The following is a 22,840-nucleotide window of genomic DNA, read 5'->3' as shown; positions in this document are numbered from 1 at the left end:
GCATGAGAGATTTACCTGAGATCTAACATGGTTGTACATCATTATGTCTTGGAACTTATATGTTGACATGCATGTGAACCAAAATTGTGAGCATATCTTTATTGCTAGATGATGCTTATTCTTGTTATGTTAAATCATGGCAATAGATAAGGCAGAAGTGTTAGTGGGAAAGTTGAATGAGGCACAGTAGTGAGGCCTAATGTATGTACTTGGTAATTGTTCCTATTTATTTACATTGTCTAGAAACTGCAGTAGGTCTTTTATAATTTAGAGTTCCCAATTCATTGATGGAAACCCATTGTTAGGAAGAAGCAGCAAGCAACATAAGCCACATACCCAGCAACAAATCTGTAGTTGTTAATGCTTGTGGACATTTTGCCAACCTTTATGTTGGTTATGGGAACATATAGAGCACGAATTCTGCAACACACATGCTTTGTCAATATTGGATATTGGTACTCATTAGATACTTCTTGAATATGTGTCTAATGCTTGTACCAAGGATCCTATTTTTCAAAATTAAAAGCACTCCAGGTACTTCGCTTTTATAATAGAGATACTGAATACCCTCCAAAAACAAGGGACCTGTGTGTTTTTTTGGTTACTAAACTTCTAGAGATAATTGGTCAATTTCAGAGTCCATAATTTTGATATTTAAAATAAGAAATGTGAATGGGGGTTTATGGATTTGAATGGTGAGTAAATGATGACCTGGTAAAAGTTGATGCTATTCTGTGAAGTATGGACTATTTTGATAGGCTACTATGTTTTATAGCTTCCTTTCACATGCACTTATTTGTACGTATATATGCATGCATGTATACATGGTATACATATATACCCATTGGTGTATCCTAGTTATGCCATATCCTGCTTTTTTAAGGTTTGTTATTTTGGCATATCTTTGTTGTGTCATATTTCTTTCCATTCTTCATAAGTGGGAAGATGTGCGTGATTACAAGAATCTTGTTAGAATGTTCATATATGTAGTTACCAAGAATTGTGTTTCTCGGATAGCTATGTTTTCTTGAAATTCTTGGGGAAATTGTAGAGCTTTGCACAGCTGGGCTTTTGCTAGTAGAGCTTTTAATAAAAAATACTTTGATGTTCGATAACTACATTTCTAAAGCACCATGGAACTTTAACATTTGCTTGGTAACGAAATTGTCAAAGTACATTTAGTATTAGGAAATAACAATAAAGCATATTGCATAGTGCTTTCAATTGTACCATAAAAAATTATTGTTTTAAGTATTCATTATTTATAAGTTATTTTCTTTGATAGTTTAATCCAATAATATAATAGATAATAATTATTATATTTAGTAAAATATAATAATACATTTAAAGTCTATTATTTTATAATGATGTTATTATAATGTGTACTAAAATGATATTATAAGTTTACTATTATATTATTATATTATGATCATATAATGATATTATATTATACAATATGGTTGTTACAATATAATAATATAATATAACATAATATAATGTAATTATGTTTGTATTATATTGTATTATATTATTATTCTCTTGTACCATTAGAAACTATTCTTACAAAGTATTGCTAATTTATAATTTTTATATTTTAATTATCTTTTATATTTTATGATTTAATTATTTTTTAGGGTAATTACCAAGTAACAAAATAGCACAACTTGGTAATTCTTGATTCTAAAAACAAAACCCAGATATAAAATGGCAATATACATTTTCATCTATTCACAATCATAGTAGCAACATAAATGCTTACCAACATTTCTCAATATCCATGTTACAAGCACAATAATAGTCAACAACTCATAAGAAGTGTTTCAGTATGATCACATGGTTATTCAATATTTGACTCTATTCCATACTCTTTTCTTCATGTGGTTCCTCGGTCTATAAGAAGTGTTTCAATATTCATAAGAAGTCTATAAGAAGTGTTCCATACTCTATTGATCTATTCCATACTCATAAAAAGTGTTTCAATATGATCACATGGTTATTCAATATTTGACACTATTCCATATTCTTTTCTTCATGTGGTTCATCAGTCTATAGACAATTAGGAGGCTCATCATCTTAAGGTTGAAACTTGTAATCTTAATCACATGATTATGGCAATAAAAAGACACAAACTTAAATGATTATGGCAATAAAAAGTACTTCGAATTAATTTTTTTTTTAAAATTCATTTTGAGGACTCAAACTCGGATCTCTTGTGTGAGCTTTTGCTTCCCCCTCTGAAGAAAATAGATTCCCCACATGTCTTCATTAGATCTGATGCCCAAAAGCTCCAAATTGGAGCTTTTTTTTTTCAGCTTTTGGAGGAAGGAAAAAGCTATTTCAAAATTTTTACCAAACACCTAAAAAATCTGATGAAGCTGCAATAATTTAATGAAAGTTCAGCGTAGGAAGTAAAAAAAAATTTCAGCAATAATTTAATCCAGAAACAAATTAACAGCATTCATAAGAACTAAAGATGACAGATCGACAACTGAGATCAATACATCAATGCCAAGTGCATATAAAATCCCCAAAAAAAACTTTAGAAAATGAATCTTTTCAAGCTTAATTATTTAAAGAGAAAGTGGATAAGTTTTGAAGGAAGGTGAGGGTAAAAGGTGGGGTAAAGGGTTGTGATGATAATGAGATAGTGGCGATTACCTTAGATGAGAAAGTGAAGGTCAGCGAGATTCAAGATTACAATAGGTTCATCAGCTGCGAGTTATCCACGACCATCAAGGCTTGCAGCACCGCAATGAACAACTTCAGCATGGGAAGGATGAAAAACAAGAATATAGAAGAAGTGGAGAGGAGAAAGAGATCGATCCCAGTGCAAGGAAGAAGCCACTACGGATCAGAAGGTAGAGGGAAGCTATATGTAAAGAGTGGGGAATTTAGGATTTTTATGAAGTCTTGATTTTTTTCTACTGCCCTTCCCAAGCCCCAAGAGCTCATATTTATAACCCTTTTCTTTTTTTCTTTGTCTATTCTTCTTTTTTAGATTGGTCAAAAATATCATTTTCTGTCTTACCTCTCCTTTTTTCTCTTTTTTCTTTCCTCTCTTTTTTTTTCTTTCCTCCTTTTCTTTTCCTTTTTTTTTCTCTTTCCTCTTTTTCTTTTCCTCTCTTTTTTCTCTCTTTTTCCTTTTTCTTTTCTTTCCCTTTTCTCTAGTAAGAGACAAATCCATGGAGAATCATATGGTCCTTGTAAATCTAGATTGGCTTTCCGGTTTGGGAAAAAAAAGTAAACGAAAGGATTTGTTTCGGATTTGGGTTAACCTATCCAATTTTTCTAAACTAATTAAGTTGGATTGAATCAAATACTATAAAGAAATATAATCTGACAAATAAGATTAAATCATGGCTTGATGCACTGCATCAGTTCTCTCCAGGTGGGAGAGATCTCGACCCTGTCGAGATGGCTTCCTGATAACTTTAGTATAAGTCCTCTCAAAGCCGGCGTAATTCTACCTCTGAAATCCAGCTGCTATCAGTCATTGGACGTCCTTACTAACGTACCAAATATCGACGATGTATACCCCAACGTGTCGTAGCCTCGTGAACATCCAGAATCTCCTCTACGCCCTTTGTTGCTATCTTTGCATCCGTAATGAAAGATAGCGTCTTGACACCTGTGGTAGTGGATGCTTTTCTATAGTACTCGAACAAATCACTCACATTGAAAACTGGGGAGGTAAGTGCTTCTGGTGGTTGATCAATAAGGTAGACATTCTTTTCCAGCTTGAGAATTTTGAACGGTCTAAATTTCTTCCTGCTTAACTTGTTATAACTTTCGATTGAAAATCTTTTTTTGTTTTGAAATAGATCAAAACACTATCTCCCTCGTTAAAATCCATATCTTGGCAGTGTAGGTCCGCTGCTGCCTTATATTTAGCGGTGGAATCCCGCAATCTTTTTTGAACTTGCTGTTGCACCTCTTGAACCTGTTTCAAGTAGGACTCAGCATCTGTGCTAACTCTATCAGGATATGGAATGGTTGTTCGATCAAGAAAATGGGGAATAGAATGATTATAGAGTGTTGCCCAGCTGATGCGTAGTCGTTGATAGCACCAAAAATAACTCTACTCACTACGTAGGTAGGATGAGTCGAGATCGTATCCTCAGGGACCTTGGGCTAAGTTGAGATTACAAAATAAAAGAAAGAAGCGTTGTTTTGATTTAGAAAATAAATTATTTTAAAATTGATGTAATTAGAAAATAAAAAGCTCGGAAGTTTTGAATTAATTTTGCACTAGCAGAGTTGTATCTCTTTTTTAATTAAATAGATGCGATTAATCTTAGGAAAAATACCTATCTTTCTTCGGCACACCCCGTACCCGTAGATCACGACGTGTCTTCGGAAAGTACTAGGTAAACAACTCTTCTTTCCTCGGCACGCCCCATACCTGTAGATCACGGTGCGTCTCTGGAAAGTAAAAGTTGTTCCTAATATTAATCTAACAGGAAAGCATAAATAAAAATATATGAAAAAGAGCAAATAAAGAACTCATGACGATTTAAATAAGAAGCATAATCTTTATTGCATATAAAGAAATACAAGAAAGTTTAGAACAATAAACCCGCTCTGTATCGTTATAAAATTTTTTCTCCACTCCCGAAACTGCTAGCCTAGCTGCTCATGGAGTAGTCCCTTTCTATTCCTCTATGCAAGGTTCTAGAAGAATTTCTGGGCTCCTCCTTAAATGGGAGTATAAAAGCCTTTTTATAGGTGTTAGGAGGGAGGAGTTTTACATAGTTTTCCGATGTGGGACTAAAGAAAATACTAAAGACTAAAAGATGGACGGATGAGATGGAAAGATCACAAGTAGATAAAGAAAATACAAATTTTTCCTCTTGAAGTATTTTCAAAAATTAAATTTTTTTCTTTAATTTTCAGATCCCTCGCCACTGTGTCCGCCATGCCAAATTCCCCGCGAACCCGCCGTTTCGTGCGCTCGCCCTCGCGTCCGCCCGCTGCTGCGCCCGCCTTGTCGTGCGCCCGCCTGCCGCGCGCCCTGCCGTGCGTGCCTTCCGTGTCACGCATGCGTTAACGCTCTTTTTGATTCCAAAAAGAAACTTTTGTTTCTTTACAATTACGTCTGTATCTTTTTGGGTTCTTTGCACAGTATCTTCATTTTCTATAATACCGTATGCGTCTTTTTTTATTTTAATTTTATTTTAAGTCTAATTTTTTTCAAATTTGAGTCTTTTTGATCTATAAATCGGACTCTTTGTATCGGCAATCACCTTTCTTGTAAAACATAAAAAGAAGCATCAAATTCTTAATAAATAAAATAAATTAACTATAATCTTCTGCTTTAAATGACTTAAATTAAGTGTTTATCACACCCTCCAACTTGAATTTTACTCGTCCTCGAGTAAAATAGATATATCAGCATTGTGTACCGACTCGGTCTTGAATCAAAAGTTAGGTTAGGCATCCCAAAAAGTAGATGATACTTGATCAGACCATTAAAGAGATACTTCATTGGATTATCAATTTGACCCAATTAGTGGCTGAGTATTAACTAAAGAAATTTCAAAAGTTTTTCTTTCACCAACTCCCCACTTTACTCTTTAAATCCTCTAACTTAATGTGAGATAGGTTTATTATCTTCTTGCAATTTAGTCTCCTTATTATCCACTATTTTTTTAACATTGCCCACCTTTTTACGCGAACCACAATGCTTAGGCGAAAGGGCCCGGTTATTCAGTAGGAAACCAATGTTTTTTTTTTTTAAATAAATTTTAAAGAGAATTTTTTTTTTGCATACCTCGATCTTTCCACCCAATCTCTCATGAAGCAGATTCTTTATTGAGATCAGTAAGAAGAAGGTTGTAGAATCACTCCTAAAATTTGATCTAGTCTAAACCCTACCATTCATTGGGTTTTCTTAATAATTTATTCCTCAGTATCTCTAAAATTATCTTGACCGTTAATCATTCATTGATTAGGATGCCTAATTGACTCTTAATCAAAATAAAATTCGGATACACAAAACTAATTATTTCTGGTCATACTCGAGGATTTGATTAATTTCCTTCCCCCCAACTTAATCTACATTGTCCTCAATGGAGTAGGAAAGCAAAGAAAATAAAAGGAGAGAGTGCACTTGGGATAATTTTGCTTCGGAAGTTGAAGATAGCTTCATTGATTAATAAGCTCTTGTTCTAAATTCCTGTAGCTGCAGTAAAGTAAAAAAAAAATATGAAATCGTTGGGTTGCCTCCCAACAAGCGTTAAGTTTTACGTCTTCAGCCAGACGTCAAGTTTATTATTTATTATAAAGTGGATCACACAGGTAGATGGTGTCGATTCGTTCTTTATGTGCAATTTCATCTACATATGGCTTCAGACGTTGGCCGTTTTCTTTAAATGTATTGCCATTCCGGGGGTCATGAATTTCAATTGCTTCATGTGGGAATATTTGTGTGACAATGAAAGGTCCATCCCATCGGGATTGAAGTTTATCGGGAAAAAGGCGTAACCTGGAATTGAAAAGCCATACTTTTTGATTTAGCTCAAACAATTTTCTAGAGATATATTTGTCATGAAATATTTTGATTCGAGCCTTGTAAATTCGTGAACTCTCGTATGCATCGTTGCGAAGTTCTTCCAATTCATTGATTTGCAACCTTCGATTAGAACCTGCATTCTTCATGTTAAAATTAAACATTCGTATGGTCCAGAGTGCACGATGTTCTAATTCAACCGGCAGATGGCAAGCTTTGCCATAAACTAGTCGGTAGGGTGACATATCGATAGGGGTTTTAAAAGCTGTACGGTAAGCTCATAATGCATCATCTAAGCGAAGAGACCAATCCCTTCTATCGGGCCTAACCGTCTTTTCTAGGATATGTTTAATCTCCCTATTTGACACCTCTACCTGACCATTAGTTTGGGAGTAATACGGTGTGGCCACTTTGTGTGTAATATTATATTTTTCATAAGTGCTTCAAAATGTTTATTCGTAAAATGAGTCCCCCCATCACTAATGATCACCCTTGGGAAGCCAAATCGACTAATGATGTTTCGTTGGATAAAACTAGTTACAATTTTATTATCATTAGTCCGTGTAGCTATTGCCTCCACCCATTTTGACACGTAATCAACTGCCACCAGAATATATTCGAATTCAAATGAGGCTGGAAAAGGTCCCATGAAATCAATCTCCCAAACATCGAAGATTTCTACTACTAAAATGGGGGTCAGCGGCATCATATCCTTCTTGGATAAATTTCCTGTTCGCTGACATTGTAGACAACTTCGGCCAAATTCATGTGCATCTTTGAAAAGCGTTGGCCAATAAAACCCACTCTGCAGCACTTTTGCTGCAGTTTTTCTTCCACTAAAATGTCCCCCACATGCCGAAGAATGGCAAAAAGTGAAAATGCTTTGGAATTCACTCTCGGGGACACAACGGCGAATAACTTGGTCAGGACAGTATTTGAATAGTTCAGGTTCTTCCCAGAAATAATGTTTAATTTGCGAGAAAAATCGATCCTTTTTTGTTTTGTCCAGTGAGAAGGTACTTGTCCTGTTGACAAGTAATTAACAATATGGGCAAACCATGGAGGACGGCTAGAGGAGATTGCGAAAAGTTGTTCGTCAGAAAATTTTTCTTTGACCTTATCTATGCCTATCGTGTGTTCAACTAAGATCCTGGAGATGTGATCAGCTACCACATTCTCGGAACCCTTCTTATCTCGGATTTCCAGATCAAATTCTTGTAAAAGAAGGATCCATCTGATCAAACGCGGTTTAGTATCTCTTTTTGAGAGGAGATGTTTCAGAGCCGCATGATCAGAGTAAACTAGAATTTTAGACCCTAACAGATATGAGCGAAATTTTTCAAGGGCGAACACTACTGCTAGTAGCTCTTTTTCTGTTGTAGTGTAGTTTAATTGGGCATCGGAAAGAGTCTTGCTAGCATAATAGATCACATGTGGCTCCTTATTGATTTTTTGGCCTAAGACGGCACCTATTGCAAAGTCAGAGGCATCACACATAATCTCAAATGGAATGGACCAGTCAGGAGGTTTTATTATGGGTGCTGTTGTCAGGGCTGTTTGTAATGTGTTGAATGCTTTCAAACAGTCTTCGTCAAAGACAAATGGTGTATCCTTGGCCAACAGATTGCACAAGGGTTTTGAAATCTTGCTAAAGTCTTTGATGAAGCATCTATAAAATCCGGCATGACCTAAGAAGGATCGTATTTGTCGGACCGAAGTAGGGGGTGGTAGTTTTGAAATGACCTCAACTTTGGCTTTATCTACCTCGATCCCTCTTTCAGAAATAATATGTCCTAATACAATTCCTTTCCGCACCATGAAATGGCTCTTTTCCCAACTTAGGACAAGATTTGTTTCCATACACCGTTTAAGAACTTTGGAAAGATTATGGAGACAATCCTCAAAGGTGGTTCCAAACACAGAAAAATTATCCATAAAAATTTCAAGACATTTGTCCACCATATCCGAAAAAATGGCCAGTATGCACCGTTGAAATGTAGCGGGTGCATTGCAGAGCCCGAATGGCATACGCCGAAAAGCAAAGGTGCCATAGGGGCAGGTGAAGGTAGTCTTTTCTTGGTCATCCGGAAATACAGGTACTTGATTGTACCTTGAATAACCATCAAGAAAACAGAAGAAACTTTGTCCTGCTAACCGTTCTAAGATTTGGTCGATGAAGGGCAATGGAAAATGGTCATTCCTAGTAACGACATTTAGTTTTTTATAATCTATGCATACTCGCCATCCAGATGATATGCGAGTGGGAAGCAGTTCACCTTCTTCATTCTCAACCACAGTAATACCTGATTTCTTAGGTACTACTTGAGTGGGACTGACCTATTTACTATCGGATATGGGGTAGATGATTCCAGCATCTAACCACTTTACCACCTCTTTCTTTACTACACGCATGTTTGGGTTCGATCTTCTCTGCATATCTCGATGGGGTTTGGCATTTGCCTTAAAATGAATATGGTGCATGCAAATGGAGGGGTCAATTCCTTTTAAATCGACAATGGACCAACCGATAGCCTCTTTGTGTTCCTTCAGAATACCAACCAATTGTGCTTCCTGATTAGAGGTCAAGTCTGATGCAATGATTGCCGGGAGGGTGTCATTGGGTCTTAGAAATACATACTTGAGCGTAGCAGGAAGGGGTTTCAATTCTAACGTAGGTGGTGATTCTAAAGATGGGACTATTGGTATACTGGCTAATATGGGCAATGGCTCATACTTGATTGTCCATGGAGGAGTGGTTTTATCGTGTGGTGTATCCAATAAGGTTAACTTCTTTCATATATCCCTCAAAGTCATACACTTCAAAGTGAGCCAAGCAAGTATCTAAGGGGTCTGGTGCTAGAATTGTGGGTGTTGCATCTTCTATAATGTCTTCTAGTGTATCTACTTCGAAGCAACTATCCATTGATGGTCCTTGGGAAGCACCAAACACATTCAGTCTCAGTTTCTTATTCCCAAACGATACGTCCATGACTCCTGTCCTACAATTAATGCATGCATTTGCCGTAGCTAGGAAGGGTCGTCCTAAGATAATGAAAATTTATCTTGGGTTGCCACTTAGTTCCATGTCGAGAACCAAAAAATCAACTGGAAAGTAAAACTCATCTATCTTGACCAAGACATCCTCAAGCATTCCACGTGGTTTCTTAATTGATCTATCGGCTAATTGCAGTGTGACTGATGTGGGTTTCAGTTCTCCGATCCAAAAAGTTCATACACCGAACTAGATAAAAGATTCACACTTGCCCCTAAATCCAGAAGAGCTTTTTCAATGTGATAATCTCCTATAACACAGGAAATGATGGGGGCTCCTGGGTCCTTGAGCTTTGGAGGAGTGGCATGCTGGAAGACAGAACTAGCCTGTTCATTGAGGCGTACTTTTTTTGGGATTTGTGATCTAGATTTACGTTTTTGGATGCACAAATCTTTCAAAATTTGGCATAAGTAGGGACCTGTTTGATTGCATCTAGAAGGGGAAGATTAATTTGGACTTGTTAAACAATTCCAACATCTCATCGAGTTTTTCTCCCTTCTTATCTGCAGGAATAGGGGCTTTCAGGGCATCCAGAAATGGGGCTTTAGGCAAGTAAGATGATTCCGGTGCAGTTGGTTCCTTCTCTATTTTCAGGTCCTCCTTGTTCTTGGGTGATTTGGCTTCGGTTAGAGGTTTAGGGTCGGTCTCATTGGTTTTACTAGTGTGTTCAATGATCTTCCCACTTCTCAGAGTCATGATTGATTTGGCATGTTCAGAAAAAACTTCTGGGGTATTAGAGCTCTCAATCACAAATTACTCTCTTGGGTTGCTCTCGGATTGGCTAGGTAATTTTTCTCCTTCTCTTCTACTGAATGCAGTCGCTAGTTGACCTATTTGGGTCTCTAGCTTAGCAATGGATTGTGTGTGGGAGTTAAGGGTCTGAGTGTTGACTTCTAATTGTTCTAGTGCTTTCAGAACTTTTTTCTCAAAAGCTGAGCTGTGACCAGTAGTAGACGGTTGAGGAGCATTTTGAAATTGATGGTATGGTCCATGCCTATATGTTAGGTCCTGATATTGAGGTCGAGGTACGGCAGGGCCAACCACTGGTTGTGGTCTTCAGGAAAAATTTGGATGGTTTCTCCAGTCGGGGTTATAAGTGTTCGAATATGGATCGTTTCCTGGTTTGCGAGCTTGTTGGACTTGAGCTTGCTGAACCTGCTCGTGTACAAACTCAGGAAATTGAGATGCGGCTGGGCATTCACTAACAAAATGGTTCGGACTTGCACACAATGCACAAACTTCTTGGATTGGGTTAGGTGGAATCGGGGATTGTCCAGTATTTAGAAGACGATCTAATTTTTGGGACAGTTCATCTATCTTACTGTGGATATCCATGACGTTTCCAATCTGATAAATTCCACTTCTTTTTTGTTGAAGCATGGGTTGTTCTTTAGAAGTGACAGACATATGATGTAGGAAATTTTCACTAAGTGTTTCAAAGAGCTGCCAGGCTTCATCCTCACTCTTTAGCATGAATGTCCCACCACATGATGCATCAACCATTTGTCGGTGTTTCTCCGATAAATCATCATAAAAATACTGACAAAGTTGCCATTTAGGGACAGTATGGTGTCGACATTTACGAATGAGGTCCCTTAACCTTTCTCATGTCTCATGAAAAAGTTCACCCTCCAATTGGGAAAAACTGGTGATAGCTTTTCTAATTTGATTTGTTTTTCCAATTGGAAAGTATTTCTTGAGAAATTCTCTCTGAAGATCCCAAGTTGAAATGGTTATAGAGTCTAAGGAGTGTAACCAATGCTTGGCTTTGTCCTTAAGTGAGAAAGGGAACAGTTTCAATTTAAGGGCATCATCGGAGAAGTTTTGGAATTTTACTATGGAATAAATTTCAAGAAATTCATCCAAGTGTTTGTATGGGTCCTCGTTACTAAGTCCATAAAATGATGTCAACATTTGAATAATGCTAGACTTAATCTCATATTGGGTAGCTTCTATTGGAGGTGCTTGAATGCATGGAGAGTAGGTATACGAGGATGGAGTGAAATATTCTCTCAATGAGCGTGAAGGATTAGCCTCACTAGGTGAGCCATGTTTCTAACTCGGATAGTCCTAAGAGTCTTTTCTAATTCTTCGTCTAATGGTTGCAAGTCGGGTTTTAGTGATCGTCGACCTAACATGCAACTAAAAGGTCTATGTAGGACTATCCTAGTCTGTTAAGGATTATTTTTTTTTTATTAAGAGGAGAAGAGAAGAGAGAAAAGAGTTCTAAAGAAGAGATCCTAAGAAGTCATAAAACTAATAGAAGAATTAGTTGTGGTTAGATTTTAATTACAATCAAGTTAGCACGCAGTAGACTCTTTATCCTAAAGTTACTCTAGTTCTAGACAGCTCTTAACTGTAGTTAGCCTTCAAGCCCTCCAAGTCGGAGCTTGACCAACCAACTGGCCAGGTAAGTGTAAGGTTGGTGGGAGTCCTCCTGTTACTTTCCTTAGACACCAATTAAATTGGCTAGATCAGCGAACGGAACCAATTAAAAACCACTTTCCTTCGGGCCCAGTCGTCCCGCAAACCACTTGCCTAGACACCAGCTAGCTGACCAAGTCTAACCTGGTTCAACTCTCAGGGTCACTTGTCCTAATGAGCTCGAAATCCTTAGGGGTCAATGTCTAATTAATTTTAGATTAAGTCTAGGTTATGCAAATGCAAGGGAGTGATTTGTGGGCCAAGAAGGGTGATCAAATCCCCACTTATCTTAGTTAATGGGTTGCGTCCTTAAAGTTAATTATGGAGATGCAATGCAAAGAAACAAGGTGTCCAATCAAGTTAGAAATTTTTATATTTGAGGTTACGCTATTTTATTTAAGTGTTATGAAATGTCAGTGGCTTTTTTTTTTTAATTCAACTGTGCCAAGGTCTCCGCAACGGCGTCAAAATTTGATGCGTAGTCGTTGATAGCACAAAAATAACTCTACTCACTACGTAGGTAGGATGAGTCGAGATCGTACCTTAGGACCTTGGGCTAAGTTGAGATTAAAAATAAAAGAAAGAAGCATTGTTTTGATTTAGAAAATAAATTATCTTAAAATTTATGTAATTAGAAAATAAAGAGCTCGAAAGTTTTGAATTAATTTTGCACTAGTAGAGTTGTATCTCTTTTTTTTTAATTAAATAGATGTGATTAATCTTAGAAAAAATATTATCTTTCCTCGACACATTCCATACCTGTAGATCTGACGCATCTCTAAAAGTATTAGGTAAACAACTCTTCTTTCCTCGGCATGCCCCGTACCCGTAGATCACGGTGCGTCTCCAAAAGTAAAAGTTATTCCTAATATTAATCTAATAGGAAAGCATAAATAAAAGCATATGAAAGAGAGCAAATAAAGAACTCATGATGATTTAAATAAAAGCATAATCTTTATTGCATATAAAGAAATACAAGAAAGTTCAGAACAATAAACCCACTCTGTGTTGTTACAAAATTTCTTCTCCACTCTTAAGACTGCTAGCCTAGCTGCTCATGGAATAGTCCCTTTCCCTTCCTCTATGCAAGGCTCTAGAAGAATTTCTGGGCTCCCCCTTCAAATGAGAGTACAAAAGCCTTTTTATAGGTGTTAGGAGAGAGGAGTTTTACATGATTTTCAGATGTGGGACTAAAGAGAATACTAAGGATTAAAAGATGGATAGATGAGATGGAAAGATCACAAGCAGATAAAGAAAATACAAATTCTTCCTTTTGAAGTATTTCCAAGTATTATTTTTTTCTTTTAATTTTCAGATCCATCTGCTATCTGTTCGCCACTATGTCCGCGTGTCCGCAATGCCGTGCGAACCTGCCATGCTGCGCGAACCCACTATGCCACATGCCCGATGCCCGATGCTGCGCGATCGTGCCAACAAAAGCCGGCATCTCTATTTCACTTGAAACCCTACGCACCTGCATCTTGGATCGGACCCACCACGTTTGAACCAAGCCACTCGTCAGCTCCCACGCTCAAGCCTCGGGCCCACACCAAAATTCAAATCGCATGAAGCCCACCAAAAATGTGCCAGCCACACTCCTTTACGCTCCTTTTTGATTAGAAAATTATAAAAGAAAACTTTTATTTCTTTAAAATGATGCTTATATCCTTTTTAGGTTTCTTGCATAGTATCTTCATTTTCTATAATACCGTATGCATCCTTCTTTTATTTAAATTTTGTTTTAAGTCTAATTTTCTTCAAACTTGAGTCTTTTTGATCTGCGAATCAGACTCTTTGTATCGATGATCACCTTTTCTGTAAAACATAAAAAGAAGCATCAAATTTTTAATAAATAAAATAAATTAAATATAATTTTTGCTTTAAATGACTTAAAGTAAGTGTTTATCAAACCTCTTCAACACCAGATCAATATACCTAGATTGGGACAAGCCAAGCATCTTTTTTGATTGATCCCTATAGATCTTTATACCAAGTATAAAGGATGACTCATCCAAATCTTTCATAAAAAACTTTTGTGATAGCCAAGTCTTGATCAATTGCATATCGGGATATCATTTCCAATGAGCAGTATGTCATCCACACACAAGATCAAGAAGACAATAATACTCCCACTATTCTTCTTGTATATGCAAGGTTTATCCATATTTTTGATGAAGCCAAACAATTTTACTGTCTTATCAAAACAGATGTTCCAGCTCCTCGATGCTTTTTTTAATCCATAAATGGATCTATTGAGCTTGCATACCTGATTTGCTCTCCCACTTGAGATAAATTTCTCTGGCTGAGTCATATAGACTTCTTCCTCAAGGTTTTCATTGAGAAAGACAGTCTTGACATCCATCTACCAGATCTCATAGTCATGGTATGCTGCTATAGCAAGCATTATCTGAATAAACTTGAGCATGGCTACCGATAAAAAAGTTTCTTCATAATCAACACTTTGCTTTTGTCTGAAACCTTTTGCCACCAGCCTGACCTTATAGGTCTCTATCTGGCCATTTGCTCCAATCTTCTTTTTGAAGACCCATTTGTAGTTTATTGGGATCACACCTTCAGGTGCGTCAATCAAAGTCCATACTTGGTTGACATATATGGAGTCCATTTCGGATTTCATGGCATTGAGCCACTTGTCAGAGTCACTACTCATGACAGCTTCCGAATAGGTCGTGGGATCATCATTCTCAATGATGTAGGTTGTATTATCATTCTCAATGATAAATCCATACCTGAGTGGTACATTATGCACTTTACTCAATCTTCGAAGAGGAGGTGTGTGAAGTGACTATGTCTCAACAATGGGCACATCTGGTTGAGAACTATTTGGTGAATCCTGGATGGATTGTAGGTTTGAACTTCCTTAAGTTCAACAGACCTCCCACTGCCTCCTTCATGGATAAACTCTTTCTTCAAAAAAATGATATGCTTACCAACAAACACCTTTTATTGAGCAGGGTTATAGAAGTAGTATCCTATACTCTCCTTGGGATAACCTACAAACCTGTATTTTTCTGATCTAGCATCTAACTTATATCCATCAATATTTTTCATATAAGCAGGGTAACCCCAAATCTTAAGATGCTTAAGATTGGATCTTTTCTCTTTCCATATTTTAGATGGAGTGCTAGAAATAGATTTGGAAAGTACTTTATTTAAGATATATACTACAACTTAGAGGGCATATCTCAAAAAGGATATCGAAAGATCCATGAAACACATCATGGATCACACCATATCTAATAAGGTATGATTCCTCCTTTTCATAATTTTATTTAATTATGGAGTATAAGGAGGGTCCATTAAGAGAATATTCTATTTTATTTTAAATGATCGAGAAACTCATTAGACAAGTATTCTTCTCCTCGATCAGATCATAGAGCTTTAGTATTTTTACCAGTTTGTTTTTCAACCATTCTTTGATACTCTTTAAATTTGTCAAAAGATTCAGATTTGTATTTCATTAAATACACATATCCAAATCTAGACCTATCATCAGTAAACATGATGAAGTAAGAGTATCCACCTCTAGCTTGAGTCGACATTGGACCACATACATTAATGTGTACAAGATCCAATATATCACTCACCCTTTCTCCATGTCCAGTAAATGGAGTCTTAGTCATTTTTTTCATAAAGTAAGATTCATAAGTTCCATATGATTCATAATCATAAGGATCAAAAAAATTATCTTTGTATAACTTGTTAATCCTTGACTCATTTATATGACCAAATTGGTAGTGCCAGAGGTATGTAGCATTCACATCCTCTCTCTTTCTTTTCTTCATATTGTCAACATGAAGTACATTATAATTAAGTGAAAGAAATATAAGATCATTATCAATAAAAGTACTTCCATAATATTCATTAGAAAAGTAAATAGAACAACTATTGTTCTTTGTAATTATTTCAAAATCTTATTCCAATAATAATGGTACAGAAATAATATTTATAACAATATCAAGAATATAATAATAGATCTTCAGTTCTAAAATTTTGTTCGAAAGCAACTTTAAAACTCTAGTTCCAACGGCTTCAGCCTGAATGGACTCTCTACTAGTATCGAACAGCTTGAAGTCACCTTTATTCAGATTCCTTACTTTCTGCAGACTCTGCAATGATTTGCAAAGATGTGAACTACAGGTGGTATCCAAAACCCAAGAATATGAAAATGAAGTGCTTAATGATAAATTAGTTTGTATCATATACAAACTTTTAGCAATGTTTGTCAGTTTCACGATTGCAACGTACTTCTTGCAATTTCTCTTTCAGTGGCCCTCCTTGCCATAGTGATAGCAAGTACCTTTGGTGGAGACCTTCTTCATTTTTTTTTGGAGATGCTAGCCTTAGGGTTCATCTTTTTCTCAGAATCTCTCTTTGCCTTCTTCTTGCTGATCTTATCAATATGAAGGACCTAAGCCTTTTCATCTTTGAAATGGCTCTCTGCTGTTTTCAACATGTTCAACAGTTCAGGCAAGCTATGTTTAGTTTGTTCATATGATAATTAATAACAAACTGAGAAAAGAAGTCAGAGAGAGACTGCAGGATCAAATTTTGGCTCAGTTCACCATCCATGTCAAAATTCAACTGTCCTAGACGAGTGATCAAATCAATCATCTTTAGGACATGTGTTTGCACGGAAGTGCTTCAGTCATATGGGTATGAAACAACTACTTCAATATCTCATATCGAGCAGTCTAACTTTGTTCCCCATATAACTCCTTAAGATTAAGGAGAATAGAGGGAACGTCCATGTGCTCATATTGCCTCTAAAGTTCATTGCTCATGAGGCAAGCATGATGTATTTGACAGTCACACTGTCATCTCTCCATATCTTATATATGATCCTTTCTTCCTTGAAAGCATCTTTCTCAAGAGAATCTGAAACAGGTGTATCCAGAATGTAAGAGACTTTCTCCTGAGTAAGAATAATTCTCAAGTTTCTTAATCAGTCGACATAGTTGGGTCCAGTCAACTTGTTTGCATCTAAGATACCTCTAAGTGAAAGTGAGGATGCTATGTCTGTAGTTAATCTACAACATCAATAACATAATATAAGCAGACGACTCATGATGACATTCACAACTAGACTAAGACTTTTATCTAATTGTATCTCCCATTATTTTATCGAACTTCATACCCCTCAAATATGAAAATCGAGAAACATTCTAATATTTTTTAGTGGGGTTGAGATCCCTATTCCTCACAAACACAGCACAACAAGTATTCATGAGTTCAAGAGTAGGTAACTCTTTACCAATTGTACCTCTACAATTCTCAACATCTTTCTTTCTGACCTCTAGATCACATATAGCCTTGTGGATAGCACAACAAACTATAGTGTTCTAGTTAAGTTGACCCTTCAATCCATATGGTCATACTTAAACAATGCTGCCCTTATGGATAGCACAACAAAGCAACACTATTCAAATATACCATAAGCATCAATATGCACTTGATCAACATCAATCAATTTTTATAGTAAGCCTTGTGGATGGCACAATAAGCTCACTAAGATCTTGACATACTCTATTGATCAAGTTTGAAGGAAGGTCCTTGTAATGTCTATATCACTTAATCAATCCAAGTTCGAAATTCAATAAGATCAAACTGGCCAGATAAGTAGATGGGAGGCTCCCCATAGCTTTTCTAGACACCAACAAAGTTGGTCAGACCAGTATATGAACCTAATTAAAAAATCACTATTTATACTTTCTTCAACATCAATCGATCTTAAGAATTTGACTTTTGATTAAAAAGTGAATTTTGACATTATAACTTAATATAATTAAATGAGAGACTTTAAAATGATCTCGACACATCCAAATTATAAGCGCATAAAATGTATACTACAAATTATGCAAATTTGCATGCTTCAACTATTCATACTAGCAATTACATTATCATGCCAAAAATCATATAAGGGTATAATTGAAGTCATAACATATGACTAACAAATTCATATAGTATAACAACCCTAATCTAATTAGGCATGCATAACACCCTTATTTTCTATACATCGATTTAAGCAACATGCTATCATGATAATAAAATTTTAAATTACATAAATTTATAATTTTAATAATTAAAATTTAGAATCATGGTTCACTAAAAGTCAAAAATAATTTTTAAATTTCAAGAATCGAAGCTAAAAATAATACTACATTTTTAGCAGGATATGAACAAGAACGATTCAATGCTACTATATTGCACTTGTTTGATCGAATCAGACAAGAGTGGCTCTGATACCACTATTGAATTCTAACCATGCAGTAAAAAATAATTTTTAAAAATTTTAAAATTATACAAATCAGATATTTTATCACATAAAACTACAGAGCCAGAATTCAAACCCTAGAATCACCTTGCCGATATTGATCAAAGCAAAACCAAGTATGCATAGGGATAGAAATTTATACTTTTACAAAAATAAAAAAATGGCACATTGATGTTCTTCATGAGACTTCAAGGTAGAAGTCCTCCAATGGTAATCCATATGAAAGTTGGCCAAGGTCTTTTCCAATCGGTGTGTTGCCACAACCTTGTCTTCTTAGGAACACTATCAGCTTCGAACTTACGTCATGATCATGCCAAAACCCAGTTGCTTTCAATTTTGCTACTAGAAATGACACAAAGAAGATACTGTTCAGATGTCATATATCCTAAGATTTGATTTTTAGCTCCAACATATAGAAAAATCAAACCCTAGGGCACTCAAGCAATACTTGCTGAAAATCTCACCATCCTTCTTTCAACTTTTGCCACTCAAATTCTTTTTTTTTTTTCAAAATTTTTCTAATTTTTTTTTTATATTTAACACATCCCTTCTCTTTGATTTTAGCCAAAAATCTTAATAGGAAACTATTTGGAGCATCCCCTATAAATAGGGGACCAAGGGATGTCACATGGGATGAAGGGGCACCAACCTTTGGCGCTCCAACTTCCCACCAAATAAATTCACCAAGTAAATTTTTAGCATTCTACATATTTATAGTAAAAGGACTCTTCCTTCTCTATGTGTAATAAAAAATTCAATTAATTTTGGCATCAAAACATAGGATATCTGGTTGGAAAATTATGACAACGCATAAAAATTAAGAGCCTTCTTTAAGGAGTCTTCCTTTCACACGCCAAAAATAAAGGGGGCAGCATTTATTTTATGTGTGGATTCTAGTGGACACAGAGGAGTCCTTCTTTCACTTGAAATTGATTCAAGTTGGATAAGGATCCAATCCAAATTGACCCAATCCCATTAGGTCAGAAGGCAATTGGTCTAGGTTAGGTCAAACAATTTGATCTAAACCAATTTAGGAACTTGGGTTAATACAATATGCTAGCACATCAAATTAATCCATAAAATTTATATTAAACTTAAATTAAATTATACTAAGACTAAATCTCAAAGTGTATGACCCATTGGATTCTAAATCTAGCCAGCAGTGGACTAAGACTTTTGACGTAACTCTAATCTGATGAGATTAGGTCACTCGGAGAGTCCTAATCAACTTGGACTCTTCCAAATTGACTCCAAAATTAAACTCTTTCAATTTTGATGAATCCACAAGTCAAGATTAATATCTAGCAACATGTCATGACTATCCAAAAAATTTAAAATTTTGATAAAAATTATCAAAATATCCTTCAATGATAAGTTTTCATATAATTCAATCTTTCAGTCAAACAATATTTCAGATGAGCTATGGGCATGAAAATATGTCAAATCTAATCACTTATCTTTATGTATCTCAATTAGAAGGTGATGATTCAGTTGATAATATATTAAAAAAAAATTTCTAATTATCATCCTGCTTTGGCCAAAGTCTTCCGAATCAATGACCTATGAGATCACATAGGATGTTCACTCTCCTTATAAGAGTAATTGATCCCTTATTGATCACACACAACCTTCATTTATTCTTCACCATATCCAAAACACCCCACATAAAGATCAGAGAATCAAGTTAGATAGTGAACCAAAATATGGATCCAAGTACATAAGATATCATAGTGACCTCAGGTCTAAGGATCACATACACAACTCCCACTAGAGAAACATCAGTTGACATATAAATAAGACTCTATCTGATATTCTCTCATAGGTCAATTCAATGAACTCATTCTCTAATGAGCACCCATATCTTGTATTAGTATCACCACACAAGTGGTTGTGAGATCAACCACCCTTATTTCTGAAAATATATAGGACATGCCAGTCTTACCAGTATCATTGATCTCTGACTTAATATACTAATGACTAAGAATATTTTAGATTAGGACTATCGAAGAATTAGGTCTCGCTGGCGTGATCTCATCATGAACCTAAAATTATTGCCCAGACCTATGGGGTTCATTATAATCTTAAAAATAATAAGATGTAGCATATAATAAATCAAAAATACTTATTTATTAATATAAATATTAATTTATATGAGTTTGGAAGATAAATTATAATAAATGCCCTATCACATCCCATATGTGATTGGCTTGCAAAAATTATTCTTTCACAGCCCTCTTCAAGTTGAATTTTTTTTTTTAAGAAAAATTTAGCCTACTGAATCTGAACAAAGTCTAGATTGCAATCAACACTTGATCTCTTTCTTTGATCCTCTTCTTTTCTTCTTCTCTTACTTTTCTCCCTTGAATTATGCTGCTACTAGCAGGTGAAAACCAGCACAAGGTAGATGCCCAAGTGCCCTTGGCATGGAGGAGAAGTATCACACCCATGGTATGGGGCATGTGGGACGTCGAGGGAGAAGAGAGGGAGAGAGGAAGAGAGGGTGTGGGCACTTCCTATGGGGCATGTGGGCTGTTGGTTGGATGCTCTAGGGACCTTAGGGAAGATCCCTTTAAATAGGCATGAGGTTTGAATTTTATTCAATCTTATAATTCAAGTCCTACTTGCATTAGATTTTCTAATAACTTAAGTTATTCAACTTACATTAGGAATCCTATTAGGTGCCAACTCTTGAAGCCCTTGCACCTATTATTTCACACCATCTTTTGCACCCCAAGAGACACCCCATATGAAATTAAAAGGCCCTCTAGTCATGGACATGCCCAACTTGATCCAATCAAGGTGGCACCCCATAATAACTATCAAGGAATATTAATTAGGGACCTGTACGCTAATTCAATTGATCCAAAATCTTAGACACCCAACAATTGGAGTCCAATGAATCTAATTTATTTAAGTTATTAGTAGGTAATTAAGTTTGAATTATCTTATCAAATAAGAAATCCAAACAGAAAGAAAAAATTGGATCCAACCATGTGCTAGCAAGGTTATCTTGAATCCAATCGGATTTTTCTAAATCCAATTGACACTTCATAAGCTCAATTGTTAATTTCAGGCTTAATCTCTTTGTTGTGTGATCCCATAAGTTTAATTCTATCTAGTAGTGAGATATACAATGATCTCTATCAAAGTATCATTGAAACTCTTTTAATGGGTCGAAATAATTTCACTCTAACTCATCAAGGATTGTTGATCTAGAACAATCCTAGTAAGCTCTCACAATCCACAGTGACACCTAGCAGTATGTAGTGGCAACCCAATAGAATCAAAATAAACCTTAAGGTCTAGTTAACATATGATTCAGTCCCTCTATCATGAGTCCTGACTAGATGACAGGTCATGGATAAATCGTCAAACCTCAACATTAGTCATATGATAGATTCGATCAGCTCAAGTCTAATTATGATTTTTATGAAAACTCTTTTCCATCAATCACACTACTATAGTCATAGATTCTCAGACTTAGCCTTTCAAATTTTATAGGATTACTTCTCTCTATTAAGGTTGATAGATTCCATCTTGATGTGCACCCTACTCCTATAGTGGACTAACTGTTGCCAACATCCACTACATGGGCTCATTGAGAATCATTTTTATGTGTCAGTCAAACTCCAGCAGCCTCAAGTAGTAGTACAATCTTAGGTCAAAGGATCAGTTATACAACTATATGATCGAGATAATCACTAGTGAATGAATAAAAATTCAAGTGATCTCTCGTATAGTCACGCTCCAGTACTAGTTGTTCTTTAACAACTACTCGCACTCATTGTCCAGTGTCTCTACACTGTAGACTAGAGACTCATCTAACCCAAAAGAAGTAATCTGTGTGTCGGTCTGTCCAAATCAATCTCTATCCTCATGATGATTCTATGATCGAATGTATTTAAAAATTAAATACATGTCTCTAATTCTTAACTCTTGAGAATATATATCGAAAGCTAATTCCGTGGATGATTCAAGGACACATCACACTTGAATGAAAAATAAATTTGTCCTTTTATTGATCATATCAATATGTTAGTACAAAATCATATCCTAGATTTATTACCATGTGTCAGCCATATTGACTCTAGGATATACATCTAACATCTCCCACTTGGACTAAAAGCCAATTGGCCACAAATCTAAATCCCATCTTCCAAGGTGGACTTTCATTTTCAGTTGGCTTAACTGCTTTGTCAGTGGGTCTGCCATGTTATCCACAGAGGTCTACTCTTCGTACCTTGACATATTTTTTTTTTAAGTAGTAGCATATGATATATATCGCCGCTGATGTGCTTTGATTTTTATGAACCTCGACTCTTTAGCAAGGCTATGGCTCAATTGTGTCGCAGTAGAGAGGTATGGCATCCAATGTCAAACCCCAAGTTTCACGATGAACTTCTTGAACCAAAGCCTTCTTTTACAGCATCCAAAGCAGTGACATACTCAATCTCTATGATCGAATCTGCTATGATGGATTGCTTGAAACTCTTTCAGCTGACTGCACCATTATTACGAACGAACACTTATCTTGACATACACTTTCTATCATCAGAATCAGACA

The 22,840-nt window shown here is 35.9% G+C and overlaps 1 protein-coding gene and 1 non-coding gene across 3 annotated transcripts in view; both read left to right on the top strand.

Annotated features, from left to right (window-relative positions):
• LOC105054577 (uncharacterized) overlaps nucleotides 1–22,840 on the top strand; it is a 61,059-nt gene that overhangs the window by 9,850 nt on the left and 28,369 nt on the right. The window lies entirely within an intron of this gene.
• Nucleotides 11,122–11,227, top strand: LOC140853032 (small nucleolar RNA R71). Its single transcript, XR_012136110.1, has one exon. It is a non-coding gene; the product is annotated as a small nucleolar RNA R71 (small nucleolar RNA).

Source organism: Elaeis guineensis, chromosome 12, assembly GCF_000442705.2.
Source record: "Elaeis guineensis isolate ETL-2024a chromosome 12, EG11, whole genome shotgun sequence".
Taxonomy (NCBI): domain Eukaryota; kingdom Viridiplantae; phylum Streptophyta; class Magnoliopsida; order Arecales; family Arecaceae; genus Elaeis; species Elaeis guineensis.
This window is presented reverse-complemented; position numbering and strand designations above follow the sequence as displayed.